The 16,126-nt window shown below is 43.6% G+C and overlaps 1 protein-coding gene and 1 long non-coding RNA gene across 6 annotated transcripts in view; one reads left to right on the top strand and one right to left on the bottom strand.

Moving 5' to 3' along the window:
• Positions 1-3,518: 3,518 nt before the first annotated feature.
• On the bottom strand, positions 3,519-11,017 carry LOC133379680 (uncharacterized). The gene is made up of 2 exons (XR_009761240.1): positions 10,853-11,017; positions 3,519-6,352 (listed from the first exon to the last, which is right to left on the bottom strand). It is a non-coding gene; the product is annotated as an uncharacterized LOC133379680 (long non-coding RNA).
• Positions 9,266-16,126, top strand: part of SPATS2 (spermatogenesis associated serine rich 2) — a 64,918-nt gene continuing 58,057 nt past the window's right edge. For 4 of the 5 annotated variants that reach the window (XM_061615407.1, XM_061615409.1, XM_061615406.1 and 1 more), the window contains exon 1: positions 14,693-14,869. The gene's annotated coding sequence lies outside the window, so the exon portion shown is untranslated. Of the gene's footprint in view, positions 9,503-14,692; positions 14,870-16,126 lie in introns of those variants that run through there. The other variant, XM_061615411.1, reaches the window with a different exon arrangement.

Genomic DNA, 16,126 nt, shown 5'->3' with positions numbered 1-16,126 from the left:
CTGTCATGGCAGAGGTGGAGCACCTCTCCCCGCAGAGCTCCCGGGGGAACGTACAACCGGTTCCGGTGGTACAAGAGGCCCTGATGCAAGGAAAAGGGGCTGTCCCGGGTGGCCGTCCCGGACTGGAGCTCTCGCTGCTGGGCCAGGGCATAGGGGTCCTTTTGCTGCTGCTCCTGCACCCGGTCCAGGAGGGGTTGTGGTTGGTGTGTAGCGGCGAAGTTCTCTGGGCGGAGGATTGGGCGAAGGGGGCGATCGACCTGCTCAGCTCGGTATTCCAGCTTGCGAGAGAGCGCGTCTGCTAGGGTGTTTCGGCGGCCAGGGAGGTAGGTGACCGTGAACTGGAACCGGGAGAAAAACAGGGACCACCGGATCTGGCGTTGGTTCAGCCGTCAGGCGCTTTGCAGGTGCTCCAGGTTTCGGTGGTCCGTTCGTACCTGGACCGGATGGCGTGCCCCTTCCAGGAGATGATGCCAGGTCTCGAAAGCTACTTTGATGGCCAGTAACTCCTTCTCCCAAATGGTGTAGTTCTGTTCCGAAGCGTTGAGTTTCCGGGAATGGAACGCACAGGGGAGCAGGGACTGCTTGCTCCCCACCGGCTGAAGTAGGACCGCTGCCACTGCCTTATCAGATGCATCGGCCTCCACTATGTAAGGTCGGGTAGGGTCGGGTTGCTGGAGGATGGGTTCAGATGTAAAGGCGTGTTGGAGGCGCCGGAAGGCCTGTGGAGCGGCCTCCATCCAAACAAACTTCTCTTTGCCTCGAAGCAGGTCTGAGATGGGCGTGGTGAGTTCGGAGAAGTGGGAGATGAACCGGCGGTAATAGTTGGCGAAGCCCAAGAAGCGCTGCACATCTTTGGGGCTTCGCGGAGCTGCCCAGTGGAGGATGGTCTCCATTTTGGCGGGGTCCATCTGGATACCCGAGGGCGAGATCTGATGGCCTAGGAAACCCACGGTCGTGAGGTCAAAGGCGCATTTTTCGAGCTTGGCGAAGAGGCGGTGCTCCCGTCAATCTGGAGACACAGGCGTATGAGGGCGTGCAGGGTTCCAGGGCGCTCCACCCTAGCTAGCTCATCCAGAAGCTCATCCGACAACCCCTCCTGAAATTGGTCCATGAGAGCTGCTTCGTTCCAGCCCAGGTTTTGTTGTAATAAATGAAAGTCTGTTACATATTCCCCCAAGGGGCGTCGGCCTTGCCGCAGCCGGCGTATGCAGCGGTTGGCTGTAGCTGATTGGACTGGGTCCTTGAACATAGCCTTGAGTTCTCTGGTGAAGGTGGCTAAGTCGTTGAGCACGGGGCTCCGCTCGAGGAGTAGGGGTGTGGCCCATCTAGCTGCGGCCCCGGTGCACAGGTTAATCAAGAATCCCACCCGGGTCTTATCATCTGGGAAGGCCTCTGGTCGTAACTCCATGAAGAGCTGGGCCTGGGCCAAGAAGGCTGAGAGCTGTTCAGAAGCCCCAGTAAATTTCTCTGGGAGGGTCACAGGGCACTTGGCTCTCCCTGTAGGGAGAGGGGGTGGGGCGGCTGCTAGCTGGGTTTGCAAGCCTTGGACGGCCAACAGCAGCTGGTCTACTTGTGAGCGCAGGAGCAAGTTTTCCTGCTGGAGTTGCTCCATGGTCGGCACTTCCCCCACTCCCTCATTGCTTGCTTTGTTTGGGGCTGACTACAAACTGTCAGCTCTGCACTGAGTCAGCAGTGCCGGTGGGGGTTGGAAATTCCTGGGTCGTTAGCAGGGAAGGGAAGTCCTTAGCCGGCAGTCTGGTTGTAAATCTGCCAGGCCAACGAGGAGGGAACCTGATAAGGGCCAGGCCGGTCTGAAGCTTACTTGCCAAGTCAGAAGTCCAGAAGCGAAGTCAGTACAGGTCCAGGATCAATTGCCAAAGGGTCAGTCCAAGAGATGCTGCAGGGAAACTAGGTATACACAAAGCCACACCTGACATTGCAGTCAGCAACAAGCTGCAGCCAAGGTGTGCCTTATAAAGAGCAAGGTTGACAGCAGGTGTGAGTCCTCAGCGTTTGGGCCTTAAGGAGACAGGCCTGCCTCTCTTCTGCCTGACCTTCTGCTGTCTACGTTCTGCAGGTGAGGGGGGAGTATCCTGTTCACTGTCTGTGTCTGGCTGCAGGAACTCTGCTGTATCTGGGGTGCTCTGCAGCTGAGGGGGAGAAGGAGCTGGATTCTCAGGAGGCTCCTCCATGTCTCCTTCTGAGTCTGCTGCTCCTGGGTCTGCTGCTGTTACTCCTGAGTCGTCCTCATCTGAGGAGTCCTCTGACGGGGCCATGACACCGTCCCCCTCCTTCCTGCTCCCGTCCCCCTCCTCCCTTTTGCCCTTCCTCCCCACCTTCCGCCTCCTCCCCTCCCCATCCCCTGTGGTCAGTTTCACCTATCCTAAGCCTGATTGCAGGGAGTAAATCCCACTGAACTCAATAAGCATGCAAATGATCAATCCATTCTCAGCAAGCTTGCACAGGATCCCATTTCTTACCTTCTGGATTAAAAAGCAGAGAAATTTACTAATAGGAAAAAAGCCTTGTGGTTTAAGAACATACCTATAGCTGTTTCCATCAAACTTTAAAAAGCAGGGAAATTGGGCAGCTATACTGAATGCACCAGGGGAGCAGGAGACCTGACCTCCTCTCTGAGATATTGTACTGCCCTACAAATTTGTCAAAATGCAAACACAATTTGAGTTGGTCTTTCACAGTCCAATCCACTTCCTGTGTAGCTTGGAAGAATTTGGTAACGTGTGTCTCTGAGCATATGGTGAGTGGTGGCAACACCTGCAATCAGCCCAAATAACAGAAACAAGATATGTGCTTTGTTGATCTTGTTTTAGCAGGGAGGAAGCAACATTATTAAGACAACTGTCTTAGTTCAGAAGGTCACTTTAAATATGTCTGATTTACTTTGCAATTTTAGCATAGTTTCCTATAGGAAATCATTTTCTTTTGCTTCTATTTCTGTGAATATGTGAAGTACAGCAACACTTCGCAAAATTTACACTAAAAAAATTAAAAATAATTGTGGAATAATGGCACTGAGTATTCTGCAGAATAGTCTCCAGTGGACTTCAGGAGTGCCTCAGTCTGCACAAGATAAAGCAGTGGAAGGTGAAATACATTCTAGCAAAATTCTAGGTGTGCTCTATTTTTTAATCGACTTAAATGAAGTGGTTTAAACATAACAGGCTGAAAACATGCATCTTGGGCAGGCTACATTTGTTTTTTCCAACAGCTAGAGTCATTCCTGAAGTAGCAACATATTGTAATCAGTCTGATTTTACATCAAACTGCAGTTTCAGATTCAACTGTTAATGCACCCAAAATAGAAATAGAACATAACCTCCAATTTGAAACACAAAAGGCTGTCTTTGTTGTGTTCAAATTTAAACACCCCCTCCCCTCCCAGGAAGGGTGAGCTAGCGCACACCTCAGCCCTAAATAGGAGCGCAAGCTTAGTAATTTAATTTACCTGTTAGTGGTCCAGCCAGATACCAAACATAAAGCAACACACAAAATACTGCTTGATCAAGAGGGATCTCTGAGCTGCACAGACAGGAGTCTGCCAGGGCAGAGAGCATCGTTTATTCAGTAAAGCCTCATTATATAGTTTCATAAGCAAAACAAAGTATAATATCATAACAAAGGAAATACAACATTACAGAGATGAGCAAGCGCGTCTGTTTATCCTTGTTACATTTCTCATAATTCTTAAGAAGCGAGAACTTGATAAAGAGCTTATACACTTGTCAATCAAAGAAAACTTATTTTGAGATAAGAGGCGAGGAAGAGAGTTAGATTGACATTTATATAGAGATAAGGATGAGTCTAGTGTGCCTGTGGAAGTTCTCAATTCAGCAGTAAAACTATGGAAACATTCTTGCAAGGTATTTTGGGAACACTTGTTCTTTTCTGCTGAGTCTGTTAATATGCACGGGATGGGTAAAGTGAGGCAAGATAAGGGAAATATCAATAATCCAGAATGGGATACATTTTATCTCTTTTCCAAGATGCTACAGTCTGTAAGGCGCCTCTGAATGTTCTTTCTCACAAGAGGAGAAACTAAACTCAGAGTCTTCTGTTCTGGCTTCAATTTAGCATCTCTGAACAACTCTTGGGGCCTGGAATTAAAATATTTCCTAACAATTCCCCCATTTCAGCGCTGATTGAGCCCACGGATCAATCAGCAAGCTGCATTTAACTACAGATGGTCCTAAGGGAGTTTACTTGAACTTAAGGTGAGGGGAAAAAGAGGGACAGCTAGTGGTCTGAGGCAGTGAGGTTCAGTAGAGCCCACTATGGTAAGTACCATGTGTGTCCTATTTCAGAGATCCCAGCTGCTCTGACTTGTAGGGTAAATGGTATGTGTGTATCTGCATGTGTGCTTCTAATTGACACTAAAACACTAAAGATCTTTCTAAAGAACAATGGAATTCACTGTGGGTGGGGTGTATCCGCCAAGGAATAAGATAACATTTATGCAACAGCGTTTTAACTTTGCCCTTGCTTTTCCTGTGCACAAACCTCTAGAACGCATTACCAGCCATACCAACAGGTGGGGGTATGTGAGAATGGGGGTGGGAGTTATAGCTCTTGGCGTTGCACCTCCTGGGTTCCACTTGAACCAAAATGGGGTTAGCCAAGCCGTATCACTCCCCCCCTGTTATAGCTAGAAGGCAGATATACACAGCCGTCCTTTCACAGATCTGCCCCCGGGCTCCAATGCTGACTTCCAGGGTGTAACTGTGCCATATGAGATGGATCCATATTACAAGGGCCAGCTAGGCAAAGATCAGAATTTTCTGAAATACCAAAATCACCACAATGGGGTGCATTATAAGGGTTAAACCTCCTTTGGCGTCCTTACCCCAGCCAAACAGGGAATTCAAAATCATCCATGTGCCTATATCTGTGAGTGCTTATCTATAATGTAAGTGACTGTACGGCAATCACGTGTTATCTAGAGTGTAGCTTGCTCTCCCATTTGTTTAACTGCTTCTAATTGTTTCTGTAACATAGGATGAGAAAGTAACTTCTGGAGATCAGCTAGGTCATAACCTAATGCAATGAGTTTGAGGTGTTGAAACAATCTGGATTAACTAATATTCTCTGGATGGTCCATACAGGGACTTTAAATGAAAAATCACATCCTACTATTTTCTTAATACTACAAAGGCATCTATTGAAATATGTTAGCATAGGTTGTATATAGTACTTATCAATAACAACATAATCACAAAATGTTCTAAGGCACCCGCACCCATAGCATGAAAGAGCAATAAAATACAGTAATCATTTTGAGAGCAAAGCAATCTTGATGGGATTCCAAACACAAATCCTAGATTGTTATGGCAGAGTGAGAAAGTAAACAAATGGGCCAAAACTCTATACTGATGAACCTCACCTCTGAAATGGCCTAATTCAGTAACCCCCTATTACAAAATCACTCAAAGGGATTTGGAAAGCAAAAACATCTAAAGAACAAAATAGCCATAACATATAAAATATATACTAACAAATAATCCCCCATTTGCGGCGAATTTAAACAAGGCTTATTTAAATTATAGCTGCATCATGGTGTCCTAGCCATTTGGAGTCACTCAAAGAAGTAAAAGGTCGGCATTGGAGGGGAAATTCGCTGGGGCAAGGGGACTTCCTTGGACACTGATGTCCAAGAGTGGAAAAGAGGGAAAATAAATTGGGTAGGCATTGTAAGAAAATAAAACCGGAAATTCCCAGAAAAATGTAAAGAAAAAACTGGTGCCAGCTCGGCCATCGGTTAAACCATTCTGTAGACTTGGGAAAGAAGAATAAGTCTTAATGCCTTCCACGTCGTGATATACTGTGTTGAGGTGATTTAAATGTTGCAAAACATAAGCCTTTGAGTCAGTTGTAGAAGTACAACATTTGCTACCAATCAAAAGAAAAACAACAATAACAACACATCCTTAAAGGACAATGCATAAATAATTACATTCAATATTACAATGGAAACAAAACAAGTATCATGGTCTTTAAACATACTGTGGAATGGCTTGCACAAAGTTCATCCTGTTCATGTTCAGTGGAAGCTGTAACTGGACTTGTGTGTCTTTTTGCCAATGCTAGGCAAAGAAACTGGAATAATAAAAATAATCTTCATTCCCCCCTCCCCCCGAGTGACTGTATGAAAAGATTGCAAACTTGCACAAGGTGTCCTTTTCAGGTTGATGGCCAAAACAGACCCGAAAATAGTTCTGTGGTTGGGTAGAATGAAGCAGGCCTCTATGCTGTTATTGCAGCAGTACAGGAAAATATCCGTGTCCTGGTTCTGGAGCAATTCAAGGATCTAATCAAAATTGCCTTAAATAGCAATCTTCTGTGATACACATGCAAAAAAAAGAAAACGTTCCTTTGGAAGAAAATGCTTCAGCGCAGGAAAGAAAATATAAAAATAAAACACAGATGATGAATGACTTCTGAACAAAAGTAACAAAACCAAGATATTGTTGCAACTATCAATTTAGCAACTTTGTACCTGGAACTGAGTATTCCCATTATTGGGGAACAAAAAAATATTCAAAGGGATTCAGACAGAAAAACACATGACAACACATTTTAACATTTTGAGTTTCCTAAGCCTCTGGCCAGGTATAGTTCACGGGAAAGACACGGGAATGCTGGGAAAACAGAAAAGAAAAAGAGAGCCCCGGAGAGGAAACTTAAGTTTCTCTTTGCCAGATGCAAGAATAGTGAACAGATATAGGAAAGGATAGAAGCCGGCATTTGTGATAAGAACATTTTGTAGCTTCCAGACATAAACATTAATAAGGCCTTTGTTGTACAATTCCTCAAATTCCTCCTGTTGGTCATGACTTGGCTGAAAAGAATTAGCACAGTTAATAAATAAAAATCTCTGGAAAAAATGTTAAACTTAAAGGATCGAGCTAGCTTAAATCATAAAAATGTTTTTCAGTTTATGTACTTAAATATACTTCAGAATCAGTTGAATACGAAACTATAACCATACTATTCTAAAAGGACTAGGGAAAGGAGGGGTTGCATTTTACCCTCAGCCTTGAGGTTCAGAGAGTGGAAAAAGGAGGAGGGTTTGAACTGTTGGCATTAACTGTTCGTTTGCTGTTTCTCCTTCAGTTAACATTTGTCAATAAAACATCACTTAAAACCATTCAAGCCTTTGTTTTCTGCAAAATAAGATAAGCAGGAAAATAGTCACCTTTTTCAATCCCTCAACTCAGCTCTCCAGCCTCCTCTACATACTTTTTGCAACATGCTATATTCCAACGTACTCAGTAGCCTCATCTTCCCCTTTCTTGCAATGGGCACACAGGGCTTTCTTTAGGAAATACCTAGCTTTTGCACTTCTATTCTTCATTCCCTGGTCTTTAACTGTATCCATCGATTACGCAAGCTCTTGCCTTCAACTATTACTTAAATCACCTTGGCAAACCTACGCTCACGCATCAAACATCAAAAATCAACACAAAGCAATCATTTTTTTAAAATTCAAAACCGCTGTAGAATAAAGAAATCAGTCCACTGTGTACACAGACTGAAGAAAACAACTTGAAGAAACTTGAAAAAGAAGGGAGCTCCCAAGGAAATAAAATATTAGGTAAAAACGTTCCTCTGTTACACGGTGGTTATGGTCAAATGGCAGGGATTGAGATAAGAAAGGTATTAAACATTACGACAGGAAGGACAATACACACAAGTAATTTCCTAAAACCATACACCCAAACGGGTAAGGTGTGGGGTAAATAAGCACAGGGGATTACAGAAATGGGGGATTACAGAGAGAGAAAGAAACCAGTACTGACAATAAAAAAAAACAATTTGTAATGACATAACAGATAACATAATAATTAATAAGGCCCTTCCTCTTCTCCTTGGGATATGGCCTGGCTGAAAGAAATCGGCATAATTAGGAAAACACTGTCAATAAATAGTATAAAAAAATAGTAAACCATAAGGATCAAGTTAGACTTAAAACATAAACATCAATTAAAAACACTATTATAAAAAATGGAGGGGCTGCTTTAACTTTTAATCTTGAGTACGCAGATTTCCTTTCAACCAGTGGAAGAGAATGCTGTCTCCCTTTCAGTCAATTTGCTTGCTGAAAAAACATTTCTTAAACCTATTGAACCTAATTCCTACAGCAGAAAACTTCTCAATGTCTTTAGCCTTATACCTGGGTGACAAAAAAGCTCCAAAAAGCTTATACACAAAAATTAAAAGGATAAACAAGGACAAATCAACAAAAACTAAATACTTCAAAAACTATGCCTCCTTTTCAAGGTGCCAAAAAGAGGAGATTCCCTTCTACGCTCATGCAAAAACAAAACAGGCATTATTAATGTATAAACGTTTATCAAATAAGACAGACAAATGAAAAACCCTTAATATCAACAGATTCATGTCAAAGAATTGGAGGAAATAATTGGCATTATGACTCTATATGGCTTCTATTTTTTCCTATAATTGAAAGGAGTTAGCAAGTAGACTTCTAACCATGTACAAAATGCATAAAGAAAAGCTTTCCCTTTGCAGGTGCCAGCAAAAAACTTCTTGGGTCAGTCGAGAACCGATTCCTGTAATTAAATCATGATTTATGTGCACAGAAACAAATACAATTACTGACAGATAAGAAAAGTATACCGGGCTGCAAGGGGCAGCGGTCGCGCCGTTCCTCTGGCGCAAGTGGGGGAAGGAAGGTGAGGCTGTAATTTAAGCACGCACATACACAGACAGCACACTAAACCCAGTAAATCAACACAAATAAAGAAAAGGGAACTCAGACATTATAGAACAGAAATTATTCTCTTTTCTTCTCTTAAAACAATCACATTTCCTGCCCATCACGAATAGTCACTGACTCTTGAACCTGTTCACTGTTACCACTACCCTTGTTCCTCCATAGAAACTGGGGTTCCTTTCACGTACCATAGAACCATCTCAGTACTCCCTTTTCCTCAGGCTCAGTCAAATGGAGGCGCTCTATTTCAAAGGCTTCCTCTGCCTTGAGCCAACTTACTCCTTTGACTTCTAACAAATCTAACAAATCTTTAACATGCATTTGACTCTCAAAAGAAAAGAAACAGAGGGGGGGGATATCCAAACCAGATAAGAGTCTCTGTCAGCCTATGCAAATCCTGTGCAAATCCTGTTTCCGCATTTTCCAAGTGCCTAGTCCCACCGGCTCAAAATACTGGCAAGGCTTCGTTTCCCAGAACTTTGCGAAAGGGGAGGGAGACGCAATGTTCTCAAGGGTTTTTGCCAAACACAGAAGGGGAGGGGGTAACAATGTGCCAGGGAATCTCTATACCTTAACCTCTGGATTAACTGCAGCATTTAAAACAAGAGACAGCAAAACATAATAAGAAAGAAGAGGAAATTACACTCATTCCAATTATTTCAGAGAAGAGCAGTACAGAATTACTTGGGTGCATGGCAGCATTAGTGAGCTAAAGAAATCAAAGGACCCGATTACTACAAGAGGTGAAAGGTAAGAGAGAGAGATTACTTATCCTATGCCCGAAGTGGCCATGTGGAAGAGCTCTGATCCAAAACCAGGAAGGAATCTCTTGGTCTCAAGGTTTTGCACCGAGACCCAGGGTCTCCTCGGCTCTGTCCCTGCTGTCCTTGGGTGCATTCCTTGAGAGCGTAGTACGTGTGTGGGAGCTCTGATGCTCCTCTGCCCCCCTTTCTCATTCTTCAAGCCTCGGTTTTAAAATACTTTTTCCTCTCTCCCCCTCCTGCCTCTAACTGACCCTGAAAACGAAGGCTCCTAACAGACAGATCAAATCACAAGTTTGCTAAAAGTTGCTAAAGGAACAGATTAAATTCTTTAAACCTTGTGTCGGCACAGCCGATCCAAGCAACAAGGAAAACTATTTTAAAAAATGAAAGCAAAGAGAAGAAAGTTCCCTTTTAGCATTCCCACAGAAAACCTTCACACATTCACAACCAATTCACACTTGGGTATTCATTCATATATGTTCATTTAAACAAAACCAAAAGGGAAAATATTACACACTACACACATGGGAGTCTAACAGCTGACTCCATTCCTTAAAATTCTATTTCAACCACATCTTGTGCTCAACGCGAAAGAAACGCGCCCGTCAAAGACAACAGCACAAGCATCCCATTTTCCCCTCCCCCTTTTTCTTTTCCATTCTGCCATGATTTGTTGCTGTTGAAGCGTTGCTGTTGAAAGAAGGAAGAAAGGGGCATGGGAGCTGGATGGGGGCGTCCCCCCTTTTGTGGACAGGGTTTTCGCAAGCGCGTTAGCTGGCTTAATTTTGGATCTTGTTGTTGTGCATCTGAAAAACAACTGTGTGGTGTACTTGTGTGTGTGCTGTAACTGGCCCTCTATGTCCATGTCCCAACCTGGCCCTTGCGTTGGGCTTTGACCCTCGCTAGAGCTGGTAGATTCAGTTTCTACCTTGGGTCCCCTTCCAGATGGCTCACCATCGACTCGTAAATCCGAGTCAGACAATAGCCCCGATGAGGTTCCACCATCCAGAGGGCTAAGATGTGGCAGGGTAAATGTGATTGCAGTGCGACCAATGGGGTGCCGTCTGTGGGGTTCATCAGCAAAATAGCCAGGAGCAGGATGGATGTCAGTTATGTTCCTACCCATTATTCAAGCTGCAAGCCTGTTCTGCGCCCCCACTTTCCATAGGGACCAGAAAGCCAGCTGCGCTGGACTATCCTTGTCTAGCAGCTTCTTTTCCCCATATAAACAAGCTGCGTCAAAGGACCGAGTCCGAGGCTACCTCTCTATTCCTGGGTGCCCCAACTGCAGTTACTTTAACACATAACTGTACCATGGTTTTCTTTTCATGCCTACCTTGATTCGAAGACGTCCTTCGTATCCTGCACATAACACTTAAGGGGGTCACAACATTGACATTAACATAACAAGACTCACTTTGTCCTATGATACCTGGCAGGCACCACTGTATTTCAATTTGTTTTTTTACTCCAGCAGTTCCGTTTGCTCAGTTCCGCAAAACACAATTTGAGAGAAAGTCTCTTTGGGCGACTGGGTGTTTTGCAAAACGTGGCATGGAATCCTGTGGAGTCCCATCTGGGTCGCCAATTGTTGTGTTCAAATTTAAACACCCCCTCCCCTCCCAGGAAGGGTGAGCTAGCGCACACCTCAGCCCTAAATAGGAGCGCAAGCTTAGTAATTTAATTTACCTGTTAGTGGTCCAGCCAGATACCAAACATAAAGCAACACACAAAATACTGCTTGATCAAGAGGGATCTCTGAGCTGCACAGACAGGAGTCTGCCAGGGCAGAGAGCATCGTTTATTCAGTAAAGCCTCATTATATAGTTTCATAAGCAAAACAAAGTATAATATCATAACAAAGGAAATACAACATTACAGAGATGAGCAAGCGCGTCTGTTTATCCTTGTTACATTTCTCATAATTCTTAAGAAGCAAGAACTTGATAAAGAGCTTATACACTTGTCAATCAAAGAAAACTTATTTTGAGATAAGAGGCGAGGAAGAGAGTTAGATTGACATTTATATAGAGATAAGGATGGGTCTAGTGTGCCTGTGGAAGTTCTCAATTCAGCAGTATGACGTAAAACTATGGAAACATTCTTGCAAGGTATTTTGGGAACACTTGTTCTTTTCTGCTGAGTCTGTTAATATGCACGGGATGGGTAAAGTGAGGCAAGATAAGGGAAATATCAACAATCCAGAATGGGATACATTTTATCTCTTTTCCAAGATGCTACAGTCTGTAAGGCGCCTCTGAATGTTCTTTCTCACAAGAGGAGAAACTAAACTCAGAGTCTTCTGTTCTGGCTTCAATTTAGCATCTCTGAACAACTCTTGGGGCCTGGAATTAAAATATTTCCTAACATCTTCACCATATGACACTGACCAATAAAAAGGCTTTGAAATTAATAAAAATAAATTTGACACAGGTTTCTAGGATGAATGAGGGAAATAAAATTTTCTAGATTAGATTCTCTGTAGAAACAATAGTAACAGGAATAAAGCAAAGTAAGAACAACACCAACAAACATACAAAAATGTAATTCTCCATCTTTGGAGATGGCAGGTATTGCCACCACTCACCATATGCTCAGAGGCAAACTACACAGGAAGTGGATTGGACTGTGAAAGACCAACCCAAATTGTGTTTGCATTTTGACAAATTTGTAGGGCAGTACAATATCTCAAGACAGGAGGTCAGTTCTCCTGCTCCCCTGGTTCATTCACTACAGCTGCCCAATTTCCCTGCTTTTTAAAGTTTGATAGAAATATCTGTGGGCTATAGGTACGTTCTTAAACCACAAGGTTGTTTTTTCCTGTTAGTGAATTGTATATTGAGTGGAGCAGATACTTATCAGGATTTACCAGCTCTGACTGCTTTTATTTGTATTTGATTGCTGTTCTTACTCTTTTTATTTTGTTTTAGTTTGTATTAATTACTATTGTTGATTGGTTATGATATCATTTTAGCTGTATTCGTAAGCAACATTGAGAGCTTTTATATTGGGAAGGCTAGATACAAATTTCTTAAATAAGCAAGCAAGCAGTTATTCCTCAAGGCTGTGTTTTAGCACACAATTTTTCTGTGTATGCTTGCTCAGAAGTCAATCTTGTTGTACTGAAGGGGCTTTACTTCCAAGTAACTGTACATAAGATTACATCTTTTATTATTATTATTATTATTATTATTATTATTATTATTATTATTATTATTATTATTATTATTATTATTATTATTATTATCTAAAATTTATTTGACGCCTATCTGGCAGGACAACCTGTCACTCTAGGCGACATACAAAGGAATAAAAATACAAAAACAACATATCAAAATATAAATCAACAGGTACATAATAAAAATACTGTTCACATAAGACCCCAAAAATCAGACCACCCCCTTAGCCAGCTAACTGTGGCATGAGCTTCCTTATATTTCTAAACCACTTGCACCATAAGTAGTCTTGAGTTGTTGCTTTTTAAAGCCTTAAAAAAATCCTGATAGATCAATATAAAAATCAGTTCTTTTATTTATTGATTTATATCCTGCCCTTCCTCCCAGTAGGAGCCCAGGTTTGGTACCAGATTTATTGTGAGTTTGGCCCCAGGAATACTATTTCATCTTCCTCAGTAGAGAAGAACCACCATCTTCTCATAAGTGTCACACCTAGTTATACAGGATAATGTGAAATCTTGGCAGACCTGAGCCTCCAAGTCTCTCTTTACAAATACTGAAATTCTCCTCCTCCACATTCCCCTCAGTTTTGCTAATTTCTATTAAGACTCTTATGAATTATTTTTTGGCGGGGGAGTACAGGTGCCCGGATTATAAATTTTGGTGGACATGCACATCTGCCTTTCGCTGGAGATGTATTAAGGATTTGTGGGTTTGAAAAGCCTGCAAGCTTAGCTGAACCCAGCAGGTGTCGCAGTCGAGCTGTGCGAAAAGCAGGAAGGAACGGGACTCCTGTTTTAAAAAAATATCCTGGGGAAAGCAAAATGGTCCTAAGGAGAAATGGCTTTACACACAGAAAATATGTGTGGGGTGTGTACATGTTTCAGAAAAGCAACAGCGATGTTAAGAGCTGTGGGCACAAATGACGATAGATGTGGGGCTCAAATCCACGAGTCATGCACGTTACGTTGAGGCCTGAAGGAAAATGGTGGGTTTCTCCAAAGATAAAAGATTTTAGGGGGATTTCAATAGTGAAAATTCCCATTCTGAATATGAATCATAGCTCACCATACTTTAGTCGCGGAACTTATCTGAAGTGTCACAGATTAGACTTGGAAATATGAAGAGATCTGCTCAAGAAGTTATTCTGAGTATATGAAGAGGGTCATTACCTAACCACTGAATAACCAATCTAGTCGAAGATTTTCCAATGAGAGGGCTAACAGGACTTTTCAAAGGTAAGACTCTAACCGTTTGAGGGTGACTACTGGAACCAAAAGGTGGCGATGCTTTGAACCCGACCACAGAAAAGACATTGAGGATTGGAGACGGCGAGCACACTTTTTTAAAAAAATTAAGGCATTTCAATTTACACATTGCCCTTTCGATAACGATAATCATTAAATGCTTGAACTGTGATTGCTAAACTGAATTGCCATTTCCCCCCTCTGGCAAAGCTCTTAAGATTTATTTATTTTTTTAAGTACAAGAAGCCGAAATCCAACTTTGCTTAATACAGAAACGCGGTGGTAGTGGTGGAAGCTTAACCTGTTAAACTGATTCTTGTTTCACTGATATTAAAGACAGGAACCCTGTTACGAGATAGCTAGCTTCTCGGGTAAACCAAACTATTTCAACCCTCGGCCCTCTCCGGAAAGAGTTCGAATATTTATTTGCTCTCTTCCATCAGCATGTCTGCGCTTCCATTCGCTCAAGCGATGGAAACAAGGGAGGGAATTAAAAAGAACGACTGTTTCTGGGCGTTGCAATGTTGAGCATCCACAACTTCTTGCCACGTTCTGCGCACCCGGATTGGCTCGAGCCAGTCACGTTTTGGCCGAAAACAGCCTCTTTCATCTGATTGGCCGTTGCTAACGCCGAGGCCGATTGGGTGGCGGGTGAAGGGCTTCCGAGGCTGGAACGGCTCCGTTGTTCTCGGGGGGGGGGGGGGAGAAGACAAATGGGCGAGAGGGGGAAATTGCCTCTCCGTGGCTCCTATTGGCTGGTGTTCTGACTAACCACTGGCTGAAGAAAAAGAAGTTCCCCCTGCCTGATTGGCTACGGGGCTTGTGCTTCTGCACCCTTCGCAGCTCGCTCTTTCTCTGTCTCTTCAGTGGTGGGCGGGGCTCGCTTTCCCGGTGCTTTTGCGGCGGTGGCGGCTGCTGCTGCGGCCTGAGGTAAAAGAGTCGGGGGTTGGTTGTCGCGATAGCGGCTGGGATAGACGTCGAGGAGTAGGAGGGGGAACGAGGCGAGGGGGCTCCCATCTTGAGCGCTGTCGATGTGCTAAAGAGGGGAGGGGGCAGAAGGGATGATGGAGAGGAAGAGGGAATCGAGGCTGAGGAGAGCGAACGGGCCGTACTACGAAAGGAGGGGGTGGGCTTAGAGGCAGGCCATTGAGGGGATGGTGGAATGGAGTGGGCTTGGGAGTGAAAGGCCTATGTGGTGGTGGGAGCGTGAAGGTTAGGCATCTTTTTCCAAAGCAGGGCTTGACCCAATAATGTCTTACCGGTAGAGAGACTCGGGAGTGCCCTTGAACATGTCTAGAGTGCATTCCCCCTTGTCATTGACCAAGTAGGGGGACACCCCACACACATCAGCGATTGGGCTTCCAGGCCAGAATAGAGATGTTTCCAGAGGGACTGGAGCTTTAGTACCACCCTGGTACTGAAGCACTGAAATGATGGTGGGGGAAGGCAATGTGGTGTGAAAATAGGGGATATAAATGGGGGAGGAGGTTTTGAAAGGGTGTGGGTGTTTTGCAGTAGCACTTTACCGTTGGCTTACTGCTTTCCTTGCTTTTGTAAGGGTTGCATCTGAGCAGCTGATTTGGTGTTTTTAAAACGGTCTCCTTAAAAGAGGAGCAGCAATAGTCTTTCTTCTTAAGTGGCAGAGCAGAGAGTACAGAAGTGCTTTATTGCTGGAGTATACTACCACTGTTTTGAAAAGCTAGGTGGGAGTGTGCCTTAGGTATAAGGAAGGGGCTTGAAAGATGAAGGGGAGCGAGCTTGTGGGGGACAGGGAACTTATGCTGAATGAAGTAGAACAAAAGCTTGGTAGGAAAGGGCAACGGAGGCAGGGGATGAGGGAGAGAAACAGTCTTCTTGTTGGAATATGCAGTGATTAATCTTTTGCTGCTTTGTTTGCCTACCATATATGTAATTAATCATAAGGTATGCTGCAAGTGGTCAAGATCTCAGATTCAGCTGTACATCTATTTTTTTAAAAAGTTGCATGTGTAGCCTACAAACCCAATAAGTGGTCAGAGTTCAGTTTTCTGCAGTAAATTCTCTACTGGGCTTGGACCTGGGGCTAAAATGTTGGTTAGTAATCTACCTCATCAGGCAATTGTTAGGCTTGCTGCCTGGTTCTAATGATGTTGATTTGAAAGTAAGTTCCACTGATTTCAGTGGAATTTACTTCCAAATTAGAGTGCT

Source organism: Rhineura floridana, chromosome 3, assembly GCF_030035675.1.
Source record: "Rhineura floridana isolate rRhiFlo1 chromosome 3, rRhiFlo1.hap2, whole genome shotgun sequence".
Lineage (NCBI taxonomy): Eukaryota > Metazoa > Chordata > Lepidosauria > Squamata > Rhineuridae > Rhineura > Rhineura floridana.
The sequence above is the reverse complement of the archived record's forward strand: the minus strand, read 5'-3'. Positions and strand labels throughout refer to the sequence as shown.